The sequence below is a fragment of the Pan troglodytes genome, chromosome 6, assembly GCF_028858775.2.
Source record: "Pan troglodytes isolate AG18354 chromosome 6, NHGRI_mPanTro3-v2.0_pri, whole genome shotgun sequence".
Taxonomy (NCBI): Eukaryota; Metazoa; Chordata; class Mammalia; order Primates; family Hominidae; genus Pan; species Pan troglodytes.
In genome coordinates this window covers 165,088,189-165,110,661 of record NC_072404.2, presented here as the reverse complement: position 1 = coordinate 165,110,661, position 22,473 = coordinate 165,088,189, and the positions used below count along the sequence as shown (strand labels likewise).

The window sequence follows — 22,473 nt, the reverse complement described above, 5'->3', positions numbered from 1 at the left end:
CCTGCATGCTATCAGGGCTCAGGGTGTGCATCCTTGCAAACACTGGCCCCTTCTTCTCATGTTTGTTTTTTTGTTTGTTTGTTTGTTTTGAGACAGAGTCTGTCTCTGTGGCCAGGCTGGAGTGCAGTGAGTGGTGTAATCCTGGCTCACTGCAACCTCTGACTCCCTGGTTCAAGTGATTCTCCTGCCTCAGCCTCGCAAGTAGCTAGGATTACAGTCATACGCCACCAGGTCCAGCTAATTTTTGTATTTTTAGTAGAGCCGGGGTTTCACCATGTTGGCCAGGATGGTCTCGATTTCCTGACCTCGTGATCCGCCCACCTTGGCCTCCCAAAGTGCTGAGATTACAGGCGTGAGCCACGGCGCCTGGCCTCTTCTCATGGTTTCAAAAAGGCTACAGCAGCTTTGAGCATCAAATCCTCACACAACTATGTTCAAAGACAGAAAACAGGAGGAAGTGATGTTGGCAGGCCAGGGGAGGGGTCCCTCCTCTGACCACTCTCTCTTACCAGAGAGAAAAATAATCTTTGCCACAGCCTCCCAGAAAACTTTTTATTTCTGCTTCATCAAGCGGACACCCTTAACTTGTGGATATTCTATACTGGCAGGTAAATAAGTGAGAAGGGATATGGGTGCAGCACGGGGGCAACCAATGAAAGGTTGGCCATACAAGCAGGTGTTCCAATAAGACGGAAGAATACATGAACCATGCTCACAGGAAAATTTATATAGTTTCCTCTTGGAAAACAACAACAAAAATCTTCTGGTCTTATCCAAAGCACTAACTGGATGAAAAATGTCAAGCTTTTCTCAGTGTTCGGTGCAGTACAAACGTAGGATTATTTCTAAGTGGAGGAGCAATAGAAGATAGCACTGTAGAACTCTTCCGTCATGCCAAGAGAAGTTAGATATGACCAATACGATGAAGGGAAATGATAAGGTGACATTATCCCTGAGCTAAAAGTCACCGAATCTGGGACAAGGTATGGGCTAGTCAACTTGTGGAGCTCTCCAGCCCCCTTCTCAATGAAGATTTTAAGGCAAACTAGAATTGCATTACATTTAGTGATTATTTTTCCTCAAAGACCAACGACTTCAATGGGAGATAGAAGAGTCTGTGGATCACTTGCTTTTCTTCTCTTCCTATAGCTGTGAAAATTGATTCAAGAAATTGCCAACATTCCACTTTAATCAGGGTAGAAACCAAGAGTTGGGTGTAGTTTACCCATTGAGATGCTCTATGCATTGGCAATGCCATCATTTAAAAACATCATGGAGACTGTTTTTAGTCATATGGACAAATCAAAGCAGGCTGCCTTCCCAGGAAATCAGGAGCAACCTATGAAGTTCTAGGCTTGAAGTTTTTTGATTGGTGGACTTAATAAAATGTAGATATAATCAGTAGATAAAAAGTGAGTACTGGCTGGGCACGGTGGCTCACGTCTGTAATCCCAGCACTTTGGGAGGCCAAGGTGGGCGAATCATCTGAGGTCAGGGGTTCGAGACCAACCTGACCAACATGGTGAAACCCTGTCTCTACCCCAGCTAAAAATACAAAATTAGCCAGCTCTGGTGGCGCATGCCTGTAATTCTAGCTACTTGGGAGTCTGAGGCAGGAGAATCACTTGAACCCGGCAGGTGGAGTTTGCAGTGAGCTGAGATCATGCCATTGCACTCCAGCCTGGGTAAAAAGAATGAAACTCCATCTCAAAAAAAAAAAAAAAAAGGACCTATTCCAAGATTTTCATTAAATGCTCAGATAAGTATACCACCCGAGGATCAGTATTATAACCAGGTATCTTCTTGGAAGTCTTGTGTTTTATCTTGGAATACTCATGAGTTCGGTATTCCATCTCCTGGTATATTTGGATTGGATAATTTTATGTTATTTGATAAAATTGCCTACTCAAGGAAGATAGTTATCCTAGGGATTTGAATATCTCAATTGGGAAACTCAGCATTCATTGAGACCACAATCAACCATTTACATTTCATTTTGAGTTGGACTTGAAGTTGTGGATGATATCAGAGCCCTGAGAGAGAGAAATTTAAAAAGGAATCCTGAAAGGCAGATGTAAATATCGCCTTACACTGCTTCTTCTTTTACCCCAAGATGGCTAAGAAAGCCTTCAAAGTCCTTTGAAAGCATTAATTTATCCAACTTTTCCCACAAAGACTGAAATGGGTCTGCATCAATGATGTAATTTGGGTATTGCTGGGTTATACAGGAGCACAATGGTGATGATTATGGGTGCGCTGCAGAGGACTGAGTTAATGGAATCCCATCAGGGACTCAGAGCACAAATTCGGGGAACAAACAGGACCCACCTCATCCCGCTGCAGCTGAGAGTCACTGTTGTTGCTGCTGTGAGTGAGGGAAAGGGCTGATCAAATTGCAGGCTCATGTGACTCGTGGATTTATTTAGCCAATGGGCAATTTTGGTGTACCTCTCAAGCAAAATATAAGTAACTGTTGAGAGAATTACTTTTTTGATTGCCAAATTACTATGATTTGAAATGCAATTAGTAGTATAGACAAACCTATTTTTCCCCTTTATGAGAAGGAAATTGTTCGGAAATGGGCATAGTGGTGCTGATAAAGTTACAGTCCACAGTGAATGAAATTACCCACAAGAAGCAGATACATGGTTTCATTTCAGTTTTATTGCTCCTAATGCAATTTGTTTTCATTAATGAGAACCCACATATATGCATGAATCAGGGTTTTGCACTGATACCTCCTGTGTGGGGTATTTCTTTTTCCAGGTTAGGTTTCATTCTCCATATTTAAGATCTATTGTGTGTATATTGATATTTGCCTATAAATATTAAACATGCACCTGTGGTTCAGAGAATATGTTAAAATTCAAGAAAAGCTACCGATCTACCTAAAGTAGCATCAACCCGTTTTTTAAATTTGTAGATATTTCCATTTGTACATGGAAATTTAGAGGGAATCTTAAGTGACAGTGAAAAATAAAATAAAATGGATTTTATAATGAACCCTTTAACATGCTTGAAAGGAGTGGATTCAGGAGAATTAAGTTCATGAAAGTCAGGTTTCAACTTTAAATGTTTATTAACTTTATTGATTTTTAATTAAGGACAGGATTTTTTTATTGCATTAAAAAAGCAATGAGTCCAAACTAGAGGCACGGAAGATTTTTTTTATGAAATCAGTGTTTGAAAGTAAGGCTTTTTTTTCTTTGCAGTTCTGCAGAGTTCTTCTGCCAAACTGCATATGTTCTGGCAAGATGGGAAAGGCTGTCTGCTAAGCTACAAAATCAGAGTATCTCAGATAAGCCACAATGGTTGTGGTATGATAGTTTGACCATATCTTTGCCTTTGCTTTGACAATTCCCTTTCGATTTCTACCTTCTTCCTGACATGAAACTTAAACATCAGTTCAAGGGCGAAACAGCATCTGAAAATGTCCTGCAAAGACTAAATGGACTGCATTCTTTTTTGATTCTGAATAAAGTCTTAGCAAAGATAAAAAAAAAAAAACACTCCCTCCCTCATTTAAATGGTTTCTTTTTTTTTATTCTTGAAAAATCCTTACCCTTAGGAGAATCCTTGTTCAATCCTTTAAATGTATAAGCTGTTATCTGAGACCTGAGCAAACATTTGAGAAATCTTCCAGGTCACCTTGGTGCCATGAAGAAAATTGCTCTAGTACATTGCTCTAGTGCAGTGGTTCTCAGACTTGTGCATGCATCAGAATCATCTGGAGAGCTTGTTAAATGCAGCTTGCCTGGCCCCAGCCCTGAGTTTCTGTTTCAGTTGGTCTGAGACAGGGCCCACGAATCTGCATTTCCAACAAGTCCCTGAATGATGCTTTCGCTGTTGGTCCAGAAACAACTCTTTGAAAGCCACTGTATGAGTAGATTAAAAATGCTACTTGGTGCTGCTATAATAAATAAATCACAGCTTTATTGTGAACACATTTGCAAGCTAGTGGTTTCTAACAGTCCTTTTGTAGTAAGACTAGCAGTGCTCCAAATGTACCAAAAGGAGCAAGAAATTGAGAAAACGGCATCTATTCACAAAAGAAAAGCATTATCAGTCGGATAATTTGTAGTATCAGTCTTGCTTCACTTTGAGGAGTACTGATGATCATCTGCATGAAAGCAAGTTCACTGTAGTTCATCATTTCATCCTTAGAACGTAGCACAATGAATGGCACATAGTCAGTGCTCAGGTGTTAACTGAATAAGTGAAATGCCTACAAGAAGCATGGACTTGACCATGCCATTTTTTCATGCATTGATTTGGCTTTAATGACACAAGCATGCTGTTTAACCAATTATCCTCAGTGACTTACCCAACAAGTATTTATTCCAAGACCCACATTTCTGCTGGTTAACTGTGATTCAGCTGGTCTACACTGGGCTCGGCTAAGAGACTCTGCTTTGTGCTCCCCAATTATCTGGCTTAGCCCCAGGCTGTGGGTTGTATTGAGGTCTTCTCCAAGTGTGTTTGTTCTGGGGCCAGGCTAAAGCATCGGCTGTTAATAGGGACATGTTTTTGTATGGTGGATCATCAGAGTGCAGAAGCCAGCCAGGGTATGCAAGCAGCTGCAAAGCCTCTGCCTGCATCATGTCCACGCACATCCCATTAGTCCAAGTAAGTCACATGACCAGTCTCAAAGTCAGGGTGGCAGTAGGTGTCAGGGGACAGGTTAAGATGCTTCCCTGCAGGGGGCCTGGGGTGGAGAGTAGTATTTGCTGAACAACATTCCAGTCTGTTACAGTTTTGAATATGGAAATAATGGCTTATTCCATTTAGAACTCAAAGATGAGTGTTCAGGAGCTGGATATTTATAGGTTGGAAATGCAATCACATGCTCCGCTATATTATGCTCTTGAAAGAAGACGCTGCTACTCAGACTGTCCCACTGAACATCTGAAAAGGGGGTTTGCCACGTAAAGGAAGACTCTTTCCTCTTCCCTCCTTATGTTTCACAGTCATTGTGTTGTTGGAAGAAGAGATGGAAAGATACACTGGAATCTGCAGTACTTGGACCTGGGGGCCAACTTGCTGGGCTTTTCTTATTTTGTTATTTCTGGCCGACAAGCCTTCTCTTTCGGGGGTGAATTAAGTTGTGCTCACACTCAACCCTCCCTAAATCTTAGTCCAGATGCACATTTTAGAAATACACTATACCCCCTTCCTTTATTTGTAACTGCAGTAATTTTTAGTGAAGTCAAGTTTTCCACTTTCTGTAACTGTTTCTATTAGCCTGCAGGAGAGTACCAATTTACGTGGCAGGATTTGATGAGTTGACACTGGCTCTGTTTGTTTTGCTGTCAGGAAAAGACGTTGCATTTGACTGACCCTATCTTTATCCATTTTGGTTTCGCTGTTGCTTTGAAGTCAAAGCCTGAGAATGCCTCTGGGCTGATGCCAATGTCCCCAGAAGACAGTGTAAGCCCTTGTTCCCTGCGGCTCACAGTCAGTTCTAAGGCTGACCATACCGCAAGCAGGACTTGGTCCTTCACAAGGCATGCCAGTGGTCAGCAGAGAGAACAGACACAAGCTTTCTCTTCTTTTCTGAATGCAGCCATCACCTCTCCTGGTTACAAAATTAAAGCACTGAAGTGCAGAGACTCATTCCTATCACTTTAACATTGAAGGGAATCATATTTAACTTAATTCACCTGACCCTAAGAAGTGTGTGGTTTGAAAAGGGCAAGGCACTCTAGGGGCACTTTGGAGCAGAAGTCATATCTCGTTTAATCTAATACAGTTTGATCTATGAACTAAGACATTTTGGAGAACAACATGGTTATGGTCAAATGATCACCAGGGACAAACAGAAAGAGAAGACAGTCTTCTATACCCCATGCTCCAAAAACCTAAGAGCCTTGGGAAGCACTGTGGAAACGATCATTGTGTCACCAGAAAATAGGAAATGACAGGAGTTCGTGCCTCCTCCAGGGTGAGAGGTGATTATTTGGATAATTTCTGAGGCAATGTTGGTAGCACAAGGCAAGATTTGATAAATATTCAGAGGGCAGCAAGGAAGTTTTAGAGAAAATAATATATATTCTACGTATAGCCTACAGATATTGATCCAGAGAAGGGACATGCATGAAGGCAAGACAACAGAAGTGAAGAAAGGTAGTTAGAAAGTGGGAGGAGAAGAGTCGATTATGGTTAAATGTAGAAAGGCAAGATGAAGAACTAGGGGAGAATCCTAGAGGAAGGTGGTAAGGTTGTGAGCAGCCCTCCGGGGGGCCACAGAGAAAACATGGGATGAGGTTGGCACCAGCCATTTGCATAGGATCAAAAGCTTGTGCAGCTCACCTGGCGATAAACCTTAATACTCGTGTTAATCAACCACTGTGTTTGTGTACATGACACTAGTGTAGTTAGTTGTACGTATGTTTTGAACTGTGTAAGATCCAAGCAGTGACACAATGGTAGGGCTAAAATGCAGAGACATGTGCTATTGGGAGATTGAAGTTTAACTTTACTGATGTTAGAGAAAGCCTATTTATTGGGTTACAACAAGTGATTTTACATAAAACATAATTTTTAAGTGTTAAGTTGAAAAGCCCAAATTGACCCAATTCATACTTTAACTCTGTTTTTCAAAAGCCTGAAATAGCAATTATTGTGTGTGTGTGTATGTGTGTGTGTGCTGGATATTTCCTGTTTGAAGGTGTGTAAAAGGTCTTACTACCCAGCCCCTAGTGGACAGTTCTCTTGCAAAAAACAAAAATGGAAACAAGAAACCAAACATGCTTTGAGAGATAGAGAGTGAGAAACAGATTTTCAGAGTGGAGAATATGCCTTCTATTTGTGCATTTAGCATTGTGTTTTCTCAAGCTACCCAGATTTTTAAAAATATCTCCCCGTTTATGAGTTCAAGCCGATAATATGTAAAAGACAGTGATGTCCACTGTTTTAGGGAAGACCTTCCTTCAGAGTATGCTAACTTAGCCATTTCATTTCTTCAAATATTAGTATTTGGAAAAGAAAAAACAGTCTTAAATATGGTTCTGTCCTTCTCCCTCAGCACCCAGAGAAAAGGGAAGTCAACTACAGGATATAATTATCTCAGAAATAAGAAAACCTCTTAGCTAATAAAAATCATGCTCAGGCTGCTAAACTCAATGGATGTACTTTTGTTATTCCTACAATGCTTAGCTTGCAGGTAGACCAAAAATTTGCCTTCATTGTCATTTTAAAAATGACTATCCAACAGATTTTGCAGCATCTGCCTAATCCCAATGACTTATATTTGTTTTGTAAATTTGTTCTAGGGAAAATAAACACACACCCACACCTTTGTAATAAATAGGGAAGCACTAATCATATGAAACTAGATAGAAAAATGGGTTGGGGGCATTTGGTTTGGAGCAGCATGGAAGAATTAAACTCGACATTAAATAATTTGCAAAATATTTTCAAAAATATTTTCTCACACTTACCCAATAAGTAGGAATAAAAATCTGCTTCATCACCACAGTGTATTTCAGACGTTCAAGGAGAAATTGAGTAGAGGGAAATATTGACATGTTTCCTTCTGAACCACTGCACCTATTTTGAAATGCCCATTGGGTACTTTTGCTCCTCTTCGGGGTATCTTTTTCCTTGTTTGTGTGTGTGTGTGTGTGTGTGTGTGTGTGTGTGTGGATAAGGGGAGGTGAAAGGTGATTAGAGACAAGAATTGATTATACATCATAAACATAACATGCCATAGCTTGCCAGTCTTTAAAATTGTATCACTTCACTTATTCTAACATACTAACCACTTTTTATCTTTTATATGTAGGACCACAGTGTCCTCACACCCTCGACTGCAATGTGTGTATCCGTGCTTAACACAAATTTGGATGTGTGGGTGCATAAACATGCATGCACATACACACGAGGTATAGAACATGTATTTATTTATTTATTTAGAGATGGAGTCGTGCTCTGTCACCAGGCTAGAATGCAGTGGCGCGATCTCGGCTCACTGCAACCTCCGCCTCCCGGGTTCAAGCAATTCTCCTGTCTCAGCCTCCTGAGTAGCGGGGACTACAGGCGCCGCCATCACACCCGGCTAATTTTTGTATTTTTAGTGGAGATGGGGTTTCGCCATGTTGGCCAGGATGGTCTCAATCTCCTCACCTCGTGATCCACCCGCTTCTGCCTCCCAAAGTGCTGGGATTACAGGCGTGAGCCACCGCGCCCGGCCAGAACATTCTTTAAAATGTCCCTGGAAGCACCGCGTTCAGTGTGCAAGGTGCAAGAGTATAGCCAAGCGCTTTTCAATTTGGGTAAAGGGCGCTCCATCTGGATCATCCTTGAGGAACATCCTCGTGTTCATCCATGCTGTTTCCAGTCCTCCCCAGCATTCCGGCTCCTTTCATACCTGCATCTTTCAAACGCTCGCTCTTTCCTGCCCTCCTCCCCTGCCCTCCGTTTCTTCTGCTTAATTGTGAGATTTGCTTCCCAGCGCAAATTTTTACTTCAACTCTTTCCCCTGTTGCTTATGAGTTTTATGGTGATTTCATTTTATAATTTTAAGCAGAAATCGCTTATCATATTTTCTTAGATAATTTAATTGAGATTTTAAACTTTGGTTAGATTATAGTTACCTACAATGCCTTGAGAATATAATTTTTAAAAGTGGCACATATGCTTTATCCCAATAGTATTCTATCTATGATTAATATGCACACATCTATGAAGTATCATGTATGATACATAAACTATTCTGCATAAGTATTGTATTTTGTATAAACTATATTAGTATGACATTTAGTTTGTGTAAAAATATGCATGTATATTTCATAGATAGCATATGTATATTACATAAGTGGGACCCTAACTGCATCTATATTTAGTGAAATGTCAGGATCGCGATGCTGCGGTGAATAGCATGAGCTTTCTTTCATGTCCATGTTAGGAGAGGCAGCTTCCTCCCATCAAAAGCACAGCTGGGGCAGAGGAGGGGGTTGAGAGCAAGGTTTTCTATCTATCTAATTGTGGTGACTTTTAAAGTTTAGTTTTATGGCTCTGTTGCCTCTGTCTTCAAAGTCAAATGGAGCAGCTGAAGCTCTCCCCACCCCAGACCCACCTGCCTGGCCTCTCCCTGCAGCAAGTTTTGCTTAGCTGTTGGAATCCTGGTTTTACTTGGTTTTGTATTTGCTATTTTTTTTTAAGTGTTTTTAAACTCATGTTTCTTCATAGTAAAGGGTAACTACTGTGGAGTAAACAGAAGATGAGCGTGGTACAAATTTTGGTTAAACCAAAAACTACACACTGGATTGAAAGCTTGGGGAAGGGAGGCAGGGGGAAGGGACTGAAGGAGGTCTCTTCCCGGGAGACTTGTTCACCGGCATCCAGTATTCTCCCCCGCAGTTAGGGAAACAGAGGGAGCATGCAGTTTCAGGCCCAGGCAGGCCTCTCTCTGGGCTTGGGGCAATGCCAAGGCTGGGGGCGAGCCTGCAGTCAGCCTTGTGCGTGGCGGCCGAGCCTGTTATTTTGAAACCCTAAGTGGAAACAGGCATGGAAACCCGGAAGGAGCAGGGTACGCAGTCCTGGGAGATGAAGCCAACGCCCTACCTCCATGTGGAAGGAGGCGGCGGAATGGGCAGGGGCGGGTCTCACAGGTCCCCCCTCTGGAGTTGGGGTTTCCCGGCCCACGTTCGCTCTCTGGATGTGATAGGTCCTTCCCGGCCGGGAAGGGCTGGAAGGGGCACGCAAGGAGGACGTGGGGACGAGACGAGAGAGACGCGTGCCCAGCAACTCCAGAAGGACGGAGAGGAGTGCAGGAGGGAGCCGGGGAGGACGCGGGAGGGCCGGGAGGGGAAGAGAAGCCAGGCCGGGCCTGGAGCGGAGGAGCGGAGCCCGCTGGTGCGGGTGTCCACACAGGGGCGCTGGAGCGCGCCTTCCTGCGGCTGGGCAGGAGGCAAGCCCGAGAGCGCGCGGCGAGTGGAGCCATGTCGCCCTCCCTCGCTCTCGGCGGGCACAGTGAGGCGCAGGCTTTGGAAAAGTTGCGGGCAGCCGGAGAGCCGAGCCTCCGCCTGCATTCATGATAATGAGAATGGAGTCGCGGTCACAGCCGGGCTCTCTGCGGGGCGCAGCGCCCGCGAGGGGCGCCTGGGCCTCTGGGCGTCCTGTGCCGCCCCGCGACCTTTCCTGCTCTCCTCCGGAGAGAGGCGAAGGGAAGGGGCGGTTTCGGAGGCAGCTGGGCTGTGGAGGGAGGGCGGCCTCCTCACCAGCGTCGTCCGACCACCCCGCGCCCTCCTGGTGGCTCTCCCACGCCCCATTCGCACCCCAGGTCCTCGGGGTCTCTCTGGTGTTGCTTCAAGTTAGGCAAGAGGAGCTGGGGGCGCGGGGAGCCCGGCGCCGCAGCGCGTGCGTGGCTGGGGCGCCCCGGGGCCGGCTGCACCTTCAGTCGCCCCCTGGCCGGCCTGCCTGCCTCGACCTCCGCATCCCCTTGCACCGTCCGTTCGCGTGCTGCGGGGCACGGGCAGCACTACCTTCGGCGGGGCCGCAGCACCCTGAGCTCCCGGGAGTCCCCCACCGCCCCCGCACCCACGACCCGCGTGGTCCCCGCCCCTCCACCCTCTTCACGCACACTCGCACCCTTTTTGTGCGACCCCGTGCCCTCTCCGGGCTGCCAACCCCTGCCACCCAGGCGCCAGTCCCGGGCGCGGGGAGGAGGCCGGTGGGGAAGGGGGCGGAGGGGCCGGGGTGGAGGAGGAGCTGCGCGAGGGGCCTGGGGGCGGGGAGCGAGGAGAGCGCTCGGAATGTGTGCCGGTCTCTAGGTGGTGCCAAATTCTGGGGCCTAGGCATTTCCCTCGCTTTATGTTTTTGGTTTTTTTTTCTTCCTTCAGTCTCTTTGATTAGGCCGTACGTGGCTGTGGCAAGGAGTTGGGGAAAAAAATTATAAAAACAGGAAAGAGAGAAAGCACAGCCAGACCCCCGACTTCGCGAGCCGCCGGGGAGGAGGCGGAGGAGGCTGAGCCAGGCAGAGTCGCCAGCGGAGACTCGCGAGTGGCGCGCGGGAGGAGCGGCCGCCGGCGCTGGGCTTGCCTTGCTGCTGCTGCTGCCTCCCCACCGCCTTTTTTTTTTTTTTAATCTGGAGCGGGGTGGGGAGTGGGAACCGGAGAGAAAGCAAAATATTAAAAAGCCCCAAAGACAGCCAGCAGGAGCGCGGTGCCCGATGGCTTCGCTGTACCAGAGGTTCACCGGCAAGATCAACACCTCGAGGTCCTTCCCCGCGCCCCCGGAGGCGAGTCACCTCCTGGGCGGCCAGGGGCCCGAGGAGGACGGCGGCGCAGGAGCCAAGCCCCTCGGCCCGCGGGCGCAGGCGGCGGCGCCCCGGGAACGCGGCGGCGCGGATGGCTGGCCCCGTTTCCAGTACCAGGCGCGGAGCGATGGTGACGAGGAGGACGTAAGAGCTTCTCGGGGGCGGGGGGCGGCGGCGGGGGCTCCGGGCTGAGCGCGCAGCGAGACGCGTCGGCCGGGGGCATCTGTGCGGGGGGCGGGGGAATCAGGCGCCCTCCCCCCGCCCACGACTCTCCGGGCGCCCCCAGACAGGCTCCGTGGCGCCAGATCGCGGTCACCGCCGTCCCGGAGGGAGCGGGTCTGTGTCTGCAGCCGCGGCGGCCGGGAGTTGGTGGCTGGAGAGAGCGGGGTTTGGGTACTGCGCCTGCTGGGATCTGGAATTCGCCTTACGTTCCCTGGATGCGCGGATGTCTGTTTTTAACAGCATGCTGCTATGGTTCCTAAGGAGAGAATTCGATCGGCCTGTGCTTACGAGTTGGTTTATTTTTTATTTATTTCGTGCTCCGGGAACACAGCCTCAGGTACCTTCTCTCCCTCCCACCTGTGTCTGGAATCTCTCCATCGTGCCCCTCCTCTCCTACTCACTCTGTCCCTTGACTCAAATGCCTCTCCTTCGTTCCTCTTCTTACTTCTCCTAGACACTTTTTCCCCCCAGCGGTGGTGGTGGTGATTATCCTTTCCGGAAAAAAAAAAAAATACCAAAATACTGGCATCTGAGCCCCAACCCTCTGTCCCAGGGCCCAGCTCTTTTGCTGAGAGACCTCAGGCCGTGTCTGCCTCCCCTCCCAGCCCTGGACTAGCACCTCTGCCTTAGACTGTGTTCAGTGAAAACTTCTCCGAGAGCACATTTCCTACTCTTCATGGGGGCTGGAAGCCTGGGTTTCAAAGGTTGGATTTGCACATCGCCCTAGTAACCAATGACTCATGCAGGACAGGAGCCGGACCTTAGATGGATGCGTTTAACCACCTCCTGTGGATCCCTTTCAAGGATGCAGACGGCTGCTAGGACTTAGAAGGGAGGAAACTGTGCTTTTTCTTTGAGACCTTCTTTTCCCAGGGAAAAGAGAAAAATCCCCGACAGGCTCTCAGAGAAACAGGTCTGGCTTGGCTGGTACAGCTCTTATAACAGCTAGGCTGTGTTGGTTTGTAGAAATTACTATGTATGCCTTTGAGGAGTTTCACAACTGCTCAACCTGGGAACCACAGGGGTCCCACCGGCCTCTCACTTAGTCTACCCTGACATACCCAGGGAAGTACATTGCCCGGCACTGAGTAGGTGGTTTTGGTCATTACTTCTCTGCAGCCTCCAGCCACGCTGTTTCCCTGTTTCGTATTTCTTTAGTGCAAGAGTTGTGTTTGGGTCGAGGGGGGGTGAGACATTGAGTGATTTCCCAGGGACAATTCCTAATTGCCAGATACTATGAAATCAGTGAGGTTTTGCTGTTGTTACTGATAGTTTTTGTTTTATGAATGAAGGATGTGGAAACTTTAATGGAGATCACAAAACTTTGTGGGAGATGTGGTTTGCACACACACAGGTACACACCCCCTACAGCCCTGCGTCAGATTTTGCATGAGGTTTTGTGATTTTCTCCTGCATCATTTCCAGACTCCCCTGGTTCAATAGTCATTCAAAGGCATGTCCCTCACTTTGGTGGGCCAAGCCCTGAGGGAAATAGACAGATCCTTCAGTCATCTGGTTCAAGGAACTAGAAGTCTTTGGCAAATGGTTTAATTGGGGGAGGGTGAAGAGTTCTGGAGGATTAAACTACCGAGAATCTTGGGGAAGACAGTTAAGCTGCAATGCAAACAGGAAAAATGTACTTTTTACCTTAAATCTGACTTAAAATTGTTGAATTGTGGATGTTTGGAGTGAGAACAATGTGCAGTTTTTTTCTCAACAGGCTCTAGGTGTCGCTAGGAGAAAGGAAAGGCAAGAGCTCTGAATTTTATTTCAGATGGTCTCCATCTTTTTTTTAAAAATCTTAACTTGGAGAGTATACATGCCCTTCTTTTTATTGTGACATGTGTCTAGAAATGATTCTCAGATAAATACAGGTGTCCTGAGAAACAAATCAGGGATATAACATGTACATTTTTTAATGGGGTTCTAAACAGCATCTCTAACTTAGATGTAAGTCCTGACATGCTTTTTTTTTTTTTTTTTCTGGAAAATACACAGTGTGTGTGGGTGGGCGTGTATTGTGTGTTTATATAGTATACTCCCGATATATATATGCACACATATATACTTGCCCATTATCTGCACATATATATCCGGCACACATCTGCAAAATTCATTGCACATATGTCCTTTAAATTGTATAATTAAACTCATGACACAGGCTGAATGTTGCATCCTTTAAAAACAACAACAAACTTTTATGCACTCTTCTTAGAAAAGTTCCTCAGAATTGGAAAAGTTATGCCCCCAAATTTACTAAAAGATAGATGAACATATCAAACCACTTTTCCTCCAGGAACAAAAGCTTCAATTTGCTTAAGGTGTATTGAAAAACAAAAACAAAAAAAGACATTAGGTAGAAAAACTGCTTTTTAGGTACAGATACTTGCCAAGGCTGAAGAATCTAGAGTAATCATTTTGCTACCCAAATTTAAAGCTGAGGATATGCAATGAATTAGGAACACATTGCATTTTATTACGTGTCTTGCAACTGCTGACAACCTCAAGACAAACCGAGGCTTTCCTTTTCAACATCTGCAAGCAGCTGGGAGCGCGGCTACTTCGGTGGGAGCTGTCTGAGGTGCTGAAACCTTCTCTTGGCTTAGCGCAGGAGAAATCTCCATCACTCTTGCCTTTTCGGTCCTGATCCCAAGGCTGGTGGCTTTATCGCTGTTCTCTGGCTTGTCAGGGAAGACTGTTCCAAGGTACAGAAACAGCTTCGCTGCCTTGGTCACTAAGATGATGGTAAGCAGCATACCTTTATAATCCTTAGGGCTTTGTACCTGTTGTCCTTCTGTCTGGAAATTGAGAAATATAGTTCTTGGCTTCTGTGCATGTGTGTACACCTACATGCCTGAGTATGACTGAGAATGGGCAATTACCCAGTCACAACCCAAATAAAATTTATGGTAGTCTAACAAGGCTAACACAGAGAAATAAAATGCGGAGATAGAATGGCTAGAATTAATAATGCATGGTCTAAATGCACAAACTACACAGGCAACAAAGGGACTTCCCAACTGTGTGGCTCCACAGGAAAGCCTGTTTTTGGTGGGTCAGTACTAACATGCAAAGTCTGACTTCAAAATAGAAATAAAACCAGAGGGTCTTCTCTATCCACTTCCTTGTAAATCTTAGATTTATTTAAATATAAAGTCAATTACTTGGGCAACTCCCCTGAGGAATCAATAGCCCTTCTGATTTAAAATTCATTGTGTAGGTTTAAAAATAAGTTGACTCTTAAAGGAATTGTTGCTGGAAGTGACTTTTAGTGGAATTTATTAACTTTCATTTGGATTAACTGTGGCTAATTTTAAAATACTGAACTTTGTCATCCGCCTGCTTGAACATTTCTTTTTAGTTTTTTAAAGGGCTTTGGAGGCCTTCTGTACCATTAGAGCAGTAGTTTTTTTAAGGTTATACAGTGTGTTCCTCTATCCTTCCTTTTCAGTGACACGTGGCTTCTTAGCAATACAAATGTGATGACAACAGGATTTTAAAGCAGCAAATTGGTTAAAACTGGGATAGATTGGCAAATCACCACCCATGATGTCCACCAGCCTTGGAAGGGCCAATTTCATCATCCGCTATGTCTTTGGCAACCAACCCATCTTTTTTCCTCCACCTTGGTTTTTCATTGGTATAATGTCAACATTCTGTTAATGTGTCCTTGGGATCTATCAACTTTACGATTTCTTAACTAGCTTCCCTCTACAAATATGTTTATATACTCTATTACTTTTGTACTGTTTCAACTGTAATTTAAAATTTTTTAAGTTTCACATGATTTTCCTGATAAATGAGAAAAAGTCTAAATCTTTCAACTGTCTACTTGATCCCATTACTCTCATCACCAATAGGACCAGTGCTTGCTGTACCCACCTACAGAATAGCCATGGATATTGCAGGAGCATGGAGAGTTGCAATGTTGCCCTCTCTTCATCCAAGTGGCGCCTACAAAGTGGGAGCCATGAGGCCAGGTACTGAGAAGTGCCCAGTGAATACATGCTGCTGCTGTTACTAATAATATTACTGTTTCTAAAGGATGGCCACCCTGTTTGAGGGCCTTGGCAGCAACTGCCCAGCTAGTACAAGAAGCAAAAAAGCTGACTCTTAGGCAAAACCTGAACATAAAGGCCTCCCATTTTGTGGTGGTTGAGAGCCAGCACCTCTTCCCCCTCTGGCTCTTGTGACCCCCATCACAGGGTGGGGAGGCACCCCCCGCGAGGCGGGGACTGAGCCAGCCCCTCTTCCCCCACTGGTTTAGGACGCCCATCGGGGATCCTAAGATCTTTAGGAACCACCTGGAGGACTGTGGGTATGAGGTGTCCAAGTAGAAAGTTCAATCCTCTTCCGACGGCAGGTACCTTACATGGGATTCACGATCTAACGGGTCCAAACGCAGCTCGGGAACAGAAAGAAAGCAGGTTATTTGCAATCTACCGGAGCTTAAGGGCAGAAGGCAGGTGAGAGAATTCTTAGGAGCTGTGGGGTTTTGTAGACTGTGGATCCCAAACTTTGCAGTATTAGCCAAGCCTTTGTATGAGGTCACAAAGGGGGCGGGGACCCGGAACTTTTGAAATGGGGATCCCAACAACAGCAAGTTTTTCATGAGTTAAAAGGAAATCTTCTGGCAGCCCCAGCCCTGGGGCTACATGATCTGACAAAGCCTTTTCCATTGTATGCGTCAGAGAGAGAAAAGATGGCAGCTGGACTTTTAACCCAAACTGTGGGGCCCTGGCTGAGGCCGGTAGCCTACGTCTCTAAACAACTAGACAGGGTTGCTAAAGGATGGCCCCCCTATTTGAGGGCCTTGGCAGCAACTGCCCTGCTAGTAAAAGAAGCAAATAAGCTGATTCTTGGGCAAAACCTGAACATAAAGGCCCCCCATTTTTGTGATGGCTGAGATCCATCCCCTCTTCCCCCCGGCTCTTGGGACCCCCATCGCAGGGGGGGGGAGGCACCCCCCGCGAGGCGGGGACTCAGAGCCAACCCCTCTTCCCCCGCTGGCTCTTGAGACCACCATCGCAGGGAGGCAGGCAATCCCCGTGAGGTGGGGACTGCGAACCTCCCCCTTTCCTCCCCTGGCTCTTTGCACCCCCATCGCAGGGGGGGAGGCACCCCTCGCGACGCGGGGACTGAGAGCGAGCCCCTCTTCCCCCCTTTGCTCTTAGGACCCCCATCGCTGGGGGCGGAGGCACCCCCCGCGAGGCAGAGACTGAGAGCCAGTCCCTCTTCCCCCCCTGGCTCTGAGGACGCCCATCGCAGGAGGGGGAGGCACCCTCCACGAGAGTGGGGACTGAGAGCTATCCCCTCTTCCGCCCCTGGCTGTTAGTACCCCCATCGCAGGGGGGGAGGCACCCCTCGCGAGGCAGGGACTGAGAGCCAGTCCCTCTTCCCCCCCTGGCTCTTAATACCCCCATCGCAGAGGGGGGAGGCACCCCCCACGAGGCGGGGACTGAGAGCCAGACCCTCTTCCCCCCCTGGCTTAGGACCCCCATCGTTGATCCTAAGATCCTTAGGACCCACCTGGAGGACTGTGGGTGTTAGGTGTCCAAGTAGAAAGTTCAAATCTTCCGACGGCAGGTACCTTACGTGGGATTTACCATCCGACGGGTCCGAACGCTGCTCGGGAACAGAAAGAAAGCAGGTTATTTGCAATCTACCGGAGCTTAAGGGCAGAAGGCAGGTGAGAGAATTCTTAGGAGCTGTGGGGTTTTGTAGACTGTGGATCCCAAACTTTGCAGTATTAGCCAAGCCTTTGTATGAGGTCACAAAGGGGGCGGGGACTCGGAACTTTTGAAATGGGGATCCCAAGAACAGCAAGTTTTTCATGAGTTAAAAGGAAATCTTCTGGCAGCCCCAGCCCTGGGGCTACCCGATCTGACAAAGCCTTTTCCATTATATGCGTCAGAGAGAGAAAAGATGGCAGCTGGACTTTTAACCCAAACTGTGGGGCCCTGGCTGAGGCCGGTAGCCTACGTCTCTAAACAACTAGACAGGGTTGCTAAAGGATGGCCCCCCGATTTGAGGGCCTTGGCAGCAACTGCCCTGCTAGTAAAAGAAGCAAATAAGCTGATTCTTGGGCAAAACCTGAACATAAAGGCCCCTCATTTTGTGATGGCTGAGATCCATCCCCTCTTCCCCCCTGGCTCTTGGGACCCCCATCCCAGGAGAGGGAGGCACCCCCTACGAGAGTGGGGACTGAGAGCTATCCCCTCTTCCGCCCCTGGCTGTGAGTACCCTCATCGCAGGGGGGGAGGCACCCCCCGCGAGGCAGGGCCTGAGAGCCAGACCCTCTTCGCCCCCTGGCTCTTAGGACCCCCATCGCAGAGGGGGGAGGCACTCCCCGCGAGGCGGGGACTGAGAACCAGACCCTCTTCCCCCCCTGGCTTAGGACCCCCATCGTTGATCCTAAGATCCTTAGGACCCACCTGGAGGACTGTGGGTGTTAGGTGTCCAAGTAGAAAGTTCAAATCTTCTGAGGGCAGGTACCTTACGTGGGATTCACGATCCAACGGGTCCGAACGCTGCTCTGGAACAGAAAGAAAGCAGATTATTTGCAATCTACTGGAGCTTAAGGGCAGAAGGCAGGTGAGAGAATTCTTAGGAGCTGTGGGGTTTTGTAGACTGTGGATCCCAAACTTTGCAGTATTAGCCAAGCCTTTGTATGAGGTCACAAAGGGGGCGGGGACTCGGAACTTTTGAAATGGGGATCCCAAGAACAGCAAGTTTTTCATGAGTTAAAAGGAAATCTTCTGGCAGCCCCAGCCCTGGGGCTACCCGATCTGACAAAGCCTTTTCCATTATATGCGTCAGAGAGAGAAAAGATGGCAGCTGGACTTTTAACCCAAACTGTGGGGCCCTGGCTGAGGCCGGTAGCCTACGTCTCTAAACAACTAGACAGGGTTGCTAAAGGATGGCCCCCCGATTTGAGGGCCTTGGCAGCAACTGCCCTGCTAGTAAAAGAAGCAAATAAGCTGATTCTTGGGCAAAACCTGAACATAAAGGCCCCTCATTTTGTGATGGCTGAGATCCATCCCCTCTTCCCCCCTGGCTCTTGGGACCCCCATCCCAGGAGAGGGAGGCACCCCCTACGAGAGTGGGGACTGAGAGCTATCCCCTCTTCCGCCCCTGGCTGTGAGTACCCTCATCGCAGGGGGGGAGGCACCCCCCGCGAGGCAGGGCCTGAGAGCCAGACCCTCTTCGCCCCCTGGCTCTTAGGACCCCCATCGCAGAGGGGGGAGGCACTCCCCGCGAGGCGGGGACTGAGAACCAGACCCTCTTCCCCCCCTGGCTTAGGACCCCCATCGTTGATCCTAAGATCCTTAGGACCCACCTGGAGGACTGTGGGTGTTAGGTGTCCAAGTAGAAAGTTCAAATCTTCTGAGGGCAGGTACCTTACGTGGGATTCACGATCCAACGGGTCCGAACGCTGCTCTGGAACAGAAAGAAAGCAGGTTATTTGCAATCTACTGGAGCTTAAGGGCAGAAGGCAGGTGAGAGAATTCTTAGGAGCTGTGGGGTTTTGTAGACTGTGGATCCCAAACTTTGCAGTATTAGCCAAGCCTTTGTATGAGGTCACAAAGGGGGCGGGGACCTGGAACTTTTGAAATGGGGATCCCAACAACAGGAAGTCTGTCATGAGTTTAAAGATAAACTTCTGGCAGCCCCAGCCCTGGGGCTACCGGATCTGACAAAGTCTTTGCCACTGAATGCGTCAGAGAGAGAAAAGGTGGCAGTTGGACTTTTAACCCAAACTGTGGGGCCCTGGCTGAGGCCGGTGGCCTATGTCTCTAAACAACTAGACAGAGTTTCTAAAGGATGGCCCCCCTGTTTGAGGGCCATGGCAGCAACTGCCCTACTAGTACAAGAAGCAAATAAGCTGATTCTTGGGCCACACCTGAACATTAAGGCCGCCCATTTTGTGGTGGCTGAGAGCCAGCCACTCTTCCCCCCCTGCCTCTTAGGACCCCCATCGCAGCGGGGTGAGGCACCCTCCACGAGGCGGGGACTGAGAGCCAGCCCCTCTTCCCCCCTGGCTCTTCGGATCCCCATCGAAGGGTGGGGAGGCACCACCCGATGGGCGGGAACTGAGACCAAGCCCGCCTTTCCCCCCTGGCACTTAGGACCCCCATCACAGGAGGAGGAGGCACCCCCCCCCCCCCCGCTATGTTAGGGACTGAGAGCCAGCCCCTCTTCCGCCTCTGGCTCTTAGGACCCCCATCACAGGGCGGGGGAGGCACCCCCTGCGAGGCGGGGACTGAGAGCCAGCCCCTCTTCCCCTCCCTGTGTTAGGACCCCCTTCCCGGATCTTAACATCCTTAGGACCCACCTGGAGGACTGTGGGTGTTAGGTGTCCAAGAAGAAATCTCAAATCTGCCGACGGCAGGTACCTTACTTGGGATTTACTATCCGACAGGGGTCCGAATGCAGCCCGGGAACAGAAAGAAAGCAGGTTATTTGCAATCTACCGGAGCTTAAGGGCAGAAGGCAAGTGAGAGAATTCTTAGGAGCTGTGGGGTTTTGTAGACTGTGGATCCCAAACTTTGCAGTATTAGCCAAGCCTTTGTATGAGGTCACAAAGGGGGCGGGGACCGGGAACCTTTGGAATGGGGATCCCAAGAACAGCAAGTTTTTCATGAGTTAAAAGAAAAACTTCTGGCAGCCCCAGCCCTGGGGCTACCTGATCTGACAAAGCCTTTTCCATTGTATGCGTCAGAGAGAGCAAAGATGGCAGCTGGACTTTTAACCCAAACTGTGGGGCCCTGGCTGAGGCCGGTAGCCTACGTCTCTAAACAACTAGACAGGGTTTCTAAAGGATGGCCCCCCTGTTTGAGGGCCTTGGCAGCAACTGCCCTGCTAGTAAAAGAAGCAAATAACCTGATTCTTGGGCAAAACCTGAACATAAAAGCCCCCCATTTTGTGTTGGCTGAGATCCATCCCCTCTTCCCCCCTGGCTCTTGGGACCCCCATCGCAGGGGCGGGGAGGCACCCCCCGCAAGGTGAGGACTCAGAGCCAAGCCCTCTTCCCCCCCGCCTCTTGGGACCACCATCACAGTGGGGGAGGCAATCCCCACGACGCAAGGACTGAGAGCGAGCCCCTCTTCCCCCCTTTGCTCTTAGGACCCCCATCGCTGGGGGCGGAGGCACCCCCCGCGAGGCAGGGACTGAGATCCAGTCCCTCTCCCCCCCCGGCTGTTAGGACCCCCATCGCAGGAGGGGGAGGCACCCCCCGGGAGGGTGGGGACTGAGAGCTATCCCCTCTTCCGCCCCTGGCTGTTAGTACCCGCATCGCAGTAGGGGGAGGCACCCCCCGCGAGGCAGGGACTGAGAGCCAGCCCCTGTTCCCCCACTGGCTCTTAGGACCCCCATCGCAGCGGGGGGAGGCACCTACCGCGAGGCGGGGACTGAGAGCCAGCCCCTCTTCCCCCCCCTGGCTTAGGACCCCCATCATGGATCCTAAGATCCTTAGGACCCACCTGGAGGACTGTGGGTATTAGGTTTCCAAGAAGAAAGTTCAAATCTTCCGACGGCAGGTGCATGAGAGTCTGCATGAAACCCTAATAAAAAAGACAGTGAAGGAGAATCATGTCAGGAGCTCATACTCATGAGTCTCGGGAAGCCTCCAGGGACAGAGCACAGCTAGAGCATCCAAGAGTGAGAAGAGCCCTAGAGCAAACGCAAAGCCCAGGAAGAGATAATTGGTTTGAGAAGAAAAGGGTCCAGGAGCTGTTGCAACCCAGCTAGCAAGCAGAGTCCTGGGCTGATCAGAGTGGGGAAAACCCACCGAGTTGTTCAATGGCAGGACAAACAGAGCCCTGCTGCAGGGAGGGACACTCATCCACCCTGTACCCCCATACACCTCTGTCCCGCTCCCCGTTCAGGCTGACAATGTGCTCACCACACAGCAGCAGCACCTCCTGGTCTTGATTGTTGGGGCCCTCACAATCATTGCACTGGCCCGTCCTGCCATCTGACCAGAGCTCTTCCCTGCTACACTCTTCTGTGAGTCTCCAGCAGGACCTTTTGCACATCAGCAAGCTGGGCAGCGTCAAGTGCCCGGAATCCACCCCATGCCTTCCCACCTCTGGACATTTGCTCATGGTTCATTTCATGGCCATTGAACTTGTCTTGGTCAGTTTTCTTTCAGCTCTCAGTGATAGACACATTCCACAACGACCTACAGAGAAAAAAAAGGCACAAATTGTATAGCAAACCACTACCTCTACTAAAGTAACCTATTGTTCTTTAGAACTGAAGACCAGAGGCTGTGGGACTTCAGTCTTATCTGAGATGTGGTGCTGACATGATATTCCCAGAACTCTTTCTATCTGTCTCCCTAACTGTCAGATTTACTTTCCTCTGTGGGTGTTAATCTCAAGCAGATAGCAAAGGTAGTTTCTGCTCTAAGCTCATGAAGTTTTACAGTTCCTAACGAGAGAGGAAGACAGAGGCATGCTCTCTCCCAGGGTCTACATGTGAAATCTCATTCAGGGTTTCTGGTTGATCCAGCACTGGTCACATGGCCCAGCCACTTGGAGTCAGTTGTGTTGTCAGGGCCTGCACCGCAAGCCCGTTGCACAGACAGGAACAGGACTGGCCAGGGAGGGAATCTCCATTAGGACAAAGTGGTTCTGCAGACCTTGCAGTGTCTCCTCCTCAAATGCCTTTTCCTTACAAGAGCTTCCTCTCAAAATGCACCCCTCCTTTCAGGTCCCATTCTAATGCTGTCACCTCCAAAGCAGCAACCTCATCTACCTGTCTCAACTCCCTAAATGGGTGACTGTTCCTGCATCTGAATTTCCATAGCATTATCATGACACACCATCCTCACCATCGTCACTATCTTACCTGTAATCATAGCTGCTTGTGATGAGCAGCAGCTGCAAGGACAGACATCACTGCCACTTAAACCAGCTCCAACAAGGCAGAGATGAAATAGACCGGAAGAAGGGGCAAGGCTGTGAGGGCCCTGGGAGCAAGCAGGGACA

The 22,473-nt window shown here is 48.7% G+C and overlaps 1 protein-coding gene across 12 annotated transcripts in view; it reads left to right on the top strand.

The window, feature by feature from the left end:
* Positions 1-22,473, top strand: part of ACTR3C (actin related protein 3C) — a 340,014-nt gene that overhangs the window by 236,236 nt on the left and 81,305 nt on the right. Inside the window, exon 1 of one of the 12 annotated variants that reach the window (XR_008536304.2) lies at positions 9,537-11,401. The exons of the other annotated variants lie outside the window; for them this stretch is intronic. The gene's annotated coding sequence lies outside the window, so the exon portion shown is untranslated. Of the gene's footprint in view, positions 1-9,536; positions 11,402-22,473 lie in introns of those variants that run through there. 12 annotated transcript variants of the gene reach the window in all.